The following is a 9,099-nucleotide window of genomic DNA, read 5'->3' as shown; positions in this document are numbered from 1 at the left end:
AATCAGAATCCATTGTTACCTTTTCTCTGCACTATACCTCTTTACTGCAGAGCCCTTATTATTTACACGGGTTACTGAATTTTATGCTGAGCCCTATGACTCAGCAAACATCTGCAAATAAACACCTCTTTATTGCAGAACCCTTATCATTTTCACAAAATACAGAATTTTACCTTGATCCCTATGACCCAATTAAACCACACCCCAAGTCACAAGGGCGAAAGCATTTTCCCTTAAATACCGACCGTGATAGACCCGGCGCCAGCATTCGGTAACTGTGGGACCCCGAAGTAGGTGTGTAAACGTGCTTACCCGTGAGAGAACGTAAGTGTATCCCTACTCCAACTATAGAAGGGCCTTACAAGATCAAGGTAAGACAAATCAAGCTGAAAATGTTGTTTCCTTTTCTAGCACAGCAATGGTTCAGAGCCCACGCTCCCCACGGGAACCATGAGGCTTTATATTTAGCCTTTTTAACGTGAGTCCTTGAGCGCTCTTTATTTGTTTGTCTCTGTCTAATTTTTTACAAATATACGCGCACTGCATAGAAATGTTTGATAGCAGTGTGAATCATCACGTATGCCCTTCTTGTATTGCCAACAGACAGGCACAACTAATGCACGTGATGCGAGAATATTAATAATAATTTTTTTCGCCAAATCAACAATGCATGCCCTATACATGGATTGAGACATGCAAAAACCACCCTCAATAACCCACAATAGATTGCATGCAACGACTCACATTGCATATCGCATACCATAATAAGTGAGCGTGGAGAGCTAATGGGAATAATTCCAATAGAAAGTTTCTTTTTTTGGATTTTACTTTTACAGATCCGAATCATCCTTCAAGAACGGCTTGAAGGCACAACAAACTACTCTCTAATAAAGATGTAGTACACAGAGGTTCAGGTTGTTTGGGTGCACCTTAGCGAGTGCAGACCCCCCGTTCCTCAAATTCCTGGTCCTGACGAAAACCTAAGAATTACTAGAAAGGTTGAAACATGTTGACCACACACACATACCAACACTGATATCACTGGCCATTAATACCAGTTACGATATCTATTCACATGTTTTAATCATGCCAAGTGGCTTCATATTAAATTATTAGGAAGCACACAACTGACACTTTTAATATATCACTTTTATTTTTCATCATTCACGTTTTCACTCACCTACACACACGAAAACCCGCTCCGCTGGAATTCCATGCGTCGAAGCACACCCTGACGGCATTCGGCGGTCAGGGTGGGACCCAGATTATGAAGCATGTCACCAACCAGGTTGGTGAGTGATGGGTCTTTTTCCAAATGAAAAAAAATGTTGCCCTGAATTATTCCTTTCTCTATCTCTCCCCCTTCTTTTCGATTGAATAGTAATTTTTACCCACCCGCTATCCTACACTTTCCCTACTGTTACACTTGCTGGAGTGGGAATATATATTTTTACTTCCCCGCTATCCAACACTTTCCCTACTGTTGCAATTGCTGGAGTGAGAATAGTAATTTTATCCCCTACGCTATCCAACATTTATTTAATGTAGTGTAAAATATTTTTTTACAAATAATTATGAATTTAAATATTTTTTATTATATATTTTATATTTATATGACAGTTTTATCTATATATATGCATTTATAATTTGTATACCTTTTCTAACATTTCAGAAGTAAATAAAATAATTATTTATTAATATTATTAAGTTAATATATATATATATTTTTTTAAATATGTACGTTTAATTTCTTTTAATGTTACATTTATTATTTATCATTATTAAAAACTTCTAACTAAGGGGCTGGGACCGGCCGCCAGTCGTGCTGCACCGGCAATTAGGATGCCACCACGACGGTTGCATCCTCTATTCCCAGCATTGTGCTCACAGAACCGTCCGCCACAATGCTGGGAATGGACGTCATGCATTGGCATGCACAAGGTGACAGGCACCGCGCGATGCCAGCCACTTTGTCCATGCCAATTCACCATGTACCCTCCCCAATATCCTGGGGACCTACAACGGGCCCCCAACTGTGAAATCTGCATGCCTTTCTGTGGCAACAACGCCATCACGGAAAAGCTAATCCCCACATGAATAGTAAAATGGATGGCGGTGTCAAACCTTTTCCGCCCGGTCGACTCATCGACTAGACAGAAAAGCAGCGGACGGTCTTCCCGTTCGCTGCGGTACCCCCGCCAACATAATCAGGCAGGGGTTAAATTGCTTGCAGGCGGAGAATAATGGCGGGTGGCTCGCCACCGCCATATGGGGGTGACGATCCGCCCGCTTTTATAAAAGACCCATATGTTTTTATTAATTATATTTAGTATTTAGTTAATTTTATATTATTTTTAAGACATTTAAAAAAACAATATTTTATACAATGATATTTTAAACAACGATATTTTGATTTAGAAATTTTTGCACTCACCTTTTATAAGATAGGATGTCGATATTCTGTCCATCGATATTCTAGACTCGATAATCTTGTAGGTCGACATTTGGTCCGTCGATATTCTGTCAGTGATCCCCCAGAACAAGCATAACAACAGGAAATATTTCGATTTTTTCCTAGATTTTTTCCTCTTTTTATGTGTGCTGTATTTTGCAGCACACATAGAAAGTGGAAAACCCCTCCCAGGTTTGTTTGTTTTTGTGCAGGGAGGTGCCAATTCCTTCACAAACACAATGATCCCCTCAACGCAGGCACCCTTGCACCATGGTACAAGGGTGCCTACGTTGGTGCTAGGCATCAGGGGGAAAGGACAGGAATGCCCTGTATTTCAGTGAATATGGTGCATGCCCACCCTTTCATATTGGTGCAGGGCAGGGCAGCAAGAAGACTTGTGGTGCTGCCCTATGCCAATTCCTCATAAATAAGGCCCCCAGTGTGCAGTACAAACGTTGTGGGGTGTTGTGGGAAGTTACTCTCACTTCTGTGGGTGCTGAAGCGTTATAGTTAGTTAATGTATCGTGAGAAACCAGGCTGGGGCACATGAGAAGCATCAGGTACTCCTTCTTGGACCACTGCCGAATGTAACCCCTTTGACAGTAACTGACGCTTCTCTTGCGCCCCAGCCTGGTTTCTCACAATTTATTCACTGACTGTAACACATCAAAACCCATAGTAGTGAGAGCAACTTCCCATGTAAAAAGTGTTGGAACACTTCTTAACACAGACATCACGGCAGCTTCTGTCAGCAGTGCATGCACCCTGCTTGGACCCTGCATGGACACTGCATGGAGCCTGCCTCCTTCATGGAATGGTAGGAATGAGGACCCTGCATGGACCCTGCATGGACCCTGCCTCATTCATGGAAAGGTAGGAATGAGGGCCCTGCATGGACCCTGCATTGATCCTGCGTGGACCCTACCTCCTTCATAGAAAGGTAGGAATGAGGGCCCTGCATGGACCCTGCATGGACCCTGCATGGACCCTCTGTGGACCCTGCATGGACCCTGCCTCCTTAATGGAAAGGTAGGAATGAGGGCCCTGCATAGACCCTGCATGGACCCTGCCTCATTCATGGAAAGGTAGGAATGAGGGCCCTGCATGGACCCTCCATGGACCCTGTGTGGACCCTGCATGGACCCTGCCTCCTTAATGGAAAGGTAGGAATGAGGGCCCTGCATGGACCCTGCCTCATTCATGGAAAGGTTGGAATGAGGGCCCTGCATGGACTCTCCATGGACCCTGCGGTGACCCTGCGTCGACCCTGCCTCCTTCATAAAAAGGTAGGAATGAGGTCCAGGCATTGACTCTGAAAGGACCATGCGTGGACCCTGCGTGGACCCTGCATGGACCCTGCATGATGTGTGAGCACTCTATCAAGTGAATGTGTAAAAATAAAAAATACACAAGTCATTCTGAGTTTTAATGATAAAGACCCTCAATCACATTTCTGATAGATAGCAGTGATCTGAAAACAGACAATTTAAGAGCAAGTGGGGCATTTTTTAAACTCCAAAATTCTGCACAAATGGCCCTTTTGCTCCTTAGTGACATCATTGTTGTAGTTTACAAGGACCCCCTCCTAGTTGTTGGCCGGTGACTTATGGAGCCCAGTGGAGGGCCTGGGTCTGTGGTGGCCTCTAAGGTGGAGAGCGCTGTCAGGGAAGCATTTGATTGAGCGTGAGGTGTCTATAGTTCAAACATATAATTAATATTATCTCCAAGACAATCATGAACTTTAAACAGAAACAGTCGGAAACATTGAATAAAGTTTGCATCTTGTTTATGAACTCTGGTGTCTGATAATGAAGCGATAACTCTGGGAAATGTCCAGTTACATGAATTGACTTTACGCCCTCCATTCACATAAAAGAGGTCCTTGACTCTGCACTGCACCAGAAAACCCCATCTTGATACAGCGCTGGCGGCGCTGTCATGTTTCTATGTAGCACAGAGAGGAAGACAGTGTCACTGGCTGGTTTCTGTGCAGCAGAGAGGAGGGCAGTGTCACTGGCTGTTTTCTGTGCAACGCAGAGAGGAGGAAACAGGAGGACAGTGTTACTGGGTCGTTTCTGTTGCGCACTGCGATTAGGAAAGTGGAATCAGATGGTTTCAGTGCAGCACGGAAAGGAGGACAGTGTCACCGGCTGGTGTGTGTGCAGCGCAGAGAGGTGGTGTCTGTACAGTCCACAGGGGAGGACAGTGTCACTGACAGTGTCATTGTACATTGTTGGAGGAGTCATCAGATGGTTTCTGTGCAGTAAAGAGAGGAGGACAGTACCACTGGCTGATGTCAGTGCAGCGCAGAAAGGAGGACAGTGTCACCGGATTGTATTTGTGCAGCGCAGAGAGGAGGACCGTCTCGCTGGCTGGTTTCTTTGCTGGGCAGATAGGTGGTTTCTGTGAGGCGCAGAGGGGAGAACAGTGTCACTGGCTGGTTTCTGTGCAGCAGAGAGGAGGGCAGTGTCACGGGCTGGTTTCTGTGCAGCAGAGAGGAGGGCAGTGTCACGGGCTGGTTTCTGTGCAGCAGAGAGGAGGACAGTGTTACCGGGTTGTTTCTGTTCAGCACAGCGAGGAGGAAAGTGGAATCAGATGGTTTCAGTGCAGCACGGAAAGGAGGACAGTGTCACCGGCTGGTGTGTGTGCAGCGCAGAGAGGTGGTGTCTGTGCAGTCCACAGGGGAGGACAGTGTCACTGACAGTGTCATTGTACATTATTGGAAGGAGGACAGAGTCATCAGATGGTTTCTGTGCAGTGAAGAGAGGAGGACAGTACCACTGTCTGATGTCAGTGCAGCGCAGAAAGGAGGACAGTGTCACTGGCTGGTTTCTGTGCAGCGCAGAGATGTGGACAGTGTCACCGGCTGGTTTCTGTACAGTGCAGAGAGGAAGACAACGCCACTCGCTGGTTTCTGTGCAGCTCCCAGCGCCTCATCACACACTGTGTCACTCAAGGCGCACAGGTACAGCCCTGAATCCCCCACTTCACTGCTCTCCTTCCGAAGGTGAAATGACTTCATCGTCTTATTGTGGGGGGCACTGAAGCCCCTCTGCTCCTTCTCTCCGTATTCATTCAGCAGCAGTCGGGGGGGCTTCACCCGGGGGCTGGAAGTACCAGAAGAGATTGGGGTACCCCGAGTATTCATAGGTGCAGTTTATAAACAGGGGGCCACCCTCCGACACCGACAGCTTCTCCGGGGACTGAGACACCGACTGCGCCCCACTTCTGCCTGAAACAAAGAGTTAAAAGTGTAAAAACAGAGCAGGACGTATTTATGCATTAATGCCCGGAGATAGACACAGAAAGAACAAACAAAGATAAAACCTTTTAAAACATTGTTCAAATAGAGGCTCAGAAGATCCTTGAATGGTTGTCAATATTCATGGTTTTTAATTGTCATCTGATGTCCAAACGGATACATATTTGCATCTCCATTTGTATATTTAAAGTAGTAATAATTTTGTACAACAAACATCACATGGGGGTTGCAGTTTACAAATTAAAAGTTATTTACCGCCATAAGTCTGTTTATTAAAATCACCTGAGACTGTTAAAAATATTACTCCATGTCAGACAGATTATCCCACACAAGTGTTTATAATAATGCGCGGGCTCCTTCTCTCTGCCAGTACACAGGAGCCTGACAGGACATCCCTGCAGCAGGCGCATTACCCCACCAGACTATGTAGAAACTGCAGATGGACTCACAGCAGCAGTGCAGGATATCAAGTGAAATAAACACAGTAGAGCATGTTACACACAATAGAATATGTTACACACCTGATGTCCCATGTGAAATAAATACAATCAAACATGTTACACACCTGGCGTCCCATGCAAAATAACCACAACAGAACATGTTACACAGAATAGATCATGTTACATACAAAGGAACATGTTACACACCTGATGTCAAAGGTAACATTAACACAACAGAACATGTTACACACCTGACATTCCTGGTATAATAAACACAATAGAGCATGTTACACAGAATAGAACATCTTACACACCTGACGTCCCTGGACTCCATCCGGAAAGCAGTGAAGAATATTAGGTAAACTAAACACATTAGAACATGTTACACACAATAGATTATGGTACAAACCTGACATCCCCATGTAAAATAAACACAATAGAACATGTTAAACATCTGACATCTCAGGTACAAAAAACTCAATAGAACATGTTATGCTCAATAGAACATGATACACACCTGACTTTCTATGCAAAATAAATGCAATAGAACAAGTTACACACGATAGAACATGTAACACACACTAGAACCTGTTACACACCTGTCACCAGGAGCAGGAGGGCCATGTACAGCAGAGGAGAAGACATCTCTGTAGGGCGAAGCTGAGATCACAACTGGTGCATCCGCTGCCTGCACTGGGGCTGAGTGAGCTCAGCCCCTCCCTGGCATCATGCCCAGGGGTGCCAACTGCTGATGTCACAGCCCGCCCATTCAGCCACCAGCAAGAGCGGGTGTAATGGGCTCTTCATCATCCATGGGCTGATAAAAATACAACCATCATAAACATGTTTTAGGGTCCTTGCCCTCTTCTCTTAGCTGATGAACCTGCTCTAAGCCTCAGCACAAGCGCCAAGAAGCTGCTGCAGCGCTATTTGTGCTGCTAACAAAAGAAGAAACGTGGAAGTAACAGTGTGCGGCGCTCATGAAGCTGATGGAAGACAACAGTGAAGGGCAGGGTAAAGAGGAAATGATCTTAAGGCACTGACAGCAGGTGTTACTGTCACGGAAGTAAATGGGCACTCCTTTCATCACCCGAAGATGGATGAAAGGCTGAGTAAACCCATCCATTTCTAATGTTTGGCCTGAAGGTGAAAGGCAGGAGTCACACTAGCATACTGTCTCAGTTGAGCACTACCTCAGCACTCACTGACACACTGCCCTACTTTCACACTACCATACCTCTCATTAGTACATTTTCCTACTTACACACTACTTTACTGCTCACTGACACACCATGGGGCTGATTCACTATGGTTACGTTTCACTTTTGTGTAAGTTTACTAATTTTTGGTATTCACTAATGTCTAAGGGCCTGATTCACAAAGGTAAACTGAGACGAAAGTCTAACTTTACCATTTTCGGTATTTACAAAGGGCATTTACGAGTAGTAAAGGTAGAATTTTGTCTAATTTAAACGTAAGTTTTGGTATTAAGTTTCACTGAGACACATGTACAGTCTTTTAATCCCAAGCAGACAAGCAGAATTTTGATTATACATCAACATGGGGTTCGGACTCGGCCACGACCGGCGAAACGGAGTTCGAAGACACACATGGATCATCCATGTGAAAACACTCTGCTGCAAGTCTTCTTACAACTCCCTTCCAGAACATCAGTGATCATTTATAAGTACCAGCCTGCACAATGTCACTGGTAACAAAATCATGGCAAATCATGTGTAAAACTGTGTGTTAACAATATTAGAGAATATAAGAAGCAGCGGAGCTCCGGGGCCTCATGGCCTCCCTGGACATCCATTCAAAGAGGACCACATTTTCTGGGCAACTTTACTCACCCCGTTATATAGGTACTGTATGATTAACTCAACAACCCCTGAAACATGGAAAGGCTCCGTACTACAACCAATCCATAAAAAAGCAGACCCTGCAGATCCACCCAATTACATAATGTTAGCCCTTCTGGACAACGAGGCAAAGGCATACGCAAGTCTTCTTTGACACGACCTACAAAACTGGGCTAATGAGGATGGAATACTACTAAGCCTGGGCAAAGCACTATGCTGAGCTCGCGTAGTTTGCGAAGTTTGCGCTACTTCGCACTATCCGAATTGCCCGTAGCACAGTGCAAACACGGGTAGCGTAGCGTAGTGCAGCGGTCATTTTTTGCTTGCTCGTGGTCCTCAACGTCAAGTTGGCGACTGCGAGCAAGTAAAATGACATCCCGGGGAGACTTTGTCCTCATTCGCGATCAGCAACATCAAGTTGCCGATCGCGAGCGTGGAAAATAAACCTCCTGGCGAGCTTCTCAACGCGGGGAGGTTAGGTTTCTCATTGCGAGTGTTCGCGTATGCTCGCGACCGCTCGCGATGAGAAACTACAAGTCCGCATTGAGAAAGCTGCCGCTCGAGTAGAAATCTACTCAAGCGGCAGAAAATGACTGCTTGCACTGTGCAAGATGCAGTTTGCACTGATTGCACAGTGCGGACAAGCATCCGGCACTGTGCAATCAGTGCGAACAGCATCTTGCACAGTGCACTACGCAGTTTGCGAAGCTACGCGTAGCTCGTGTAGTGTGAAGTGCACTTCGCACAGCTACGCGTAGCGCTACTTTGCAAACTATGCCCAGGGTTCAATACTACCACTCTACCAATCTGGCTTCAGGGCAGGCCCATCAACATTGGAAAACGTTCTATCCCTAGCCTGCCTTTTAGAACAGTCCACCGGGGAAAAACAGCGCCCCCTTTTGCATGTTTCATTGACTATTCTGCGGCGTTCAACTGTGTCAACAGGAATTTACTCTGGCAAAAACTACAAAACTAAAGGACTGCAACCACACTGCTGAACGCCATCATTGCCCCATACACCAGAACCTGGGTATGCATCAAATTAACCCAGAACACAGCAACGAAGAAGGTATACACGGACCG

General features: G+C 45.5%; 1 pseudogene across 1 annotated transcript; it reads right to left on the bottom strand.

The window, feature by feature from the left end:
- Positions 1-4,221: 4,221 nt before the first annotated feature.
- LOC146859494 (T cell receptor alpha variable 9-2-like) lies at positions 4,222-6,815 on the bottom strand (annotated as a pseudogene). The gene is made up of 2 exons (XR_014979779.1): positions 6,754-6,815; positions 4,222-5,684 (listed from the first exon to the last, which is right to left on the bottom strand). The product of XR_014979779.1 is annotated as a T cell receptor alpha variable 9-2-like (transcript).
- Between the last annotated feature and the right edge of the window lie 2,284 nt (positions 6,816-9,099).

This window comes from Triturus cristatus, chromosome 3_2 (assembly GCF_964204655.1).
Source record: "Triturus cristatus chromosome 3_2, aTriCri1.1, whole genome shotgun sequence".
In the NCBI taxonomy this organism is placed as follows: domain Eukaryota; kingdom Metazoa; phylum Chordata; class Amphibia; order Caudata; family Salamandridae; genus Triturus; species Triturus cristatus.
The sequence above is the reverse complement of the archived record's forward strand: the minus strand, read 5'-3'. Positions and strand labels throughout refer to the sequence as shown.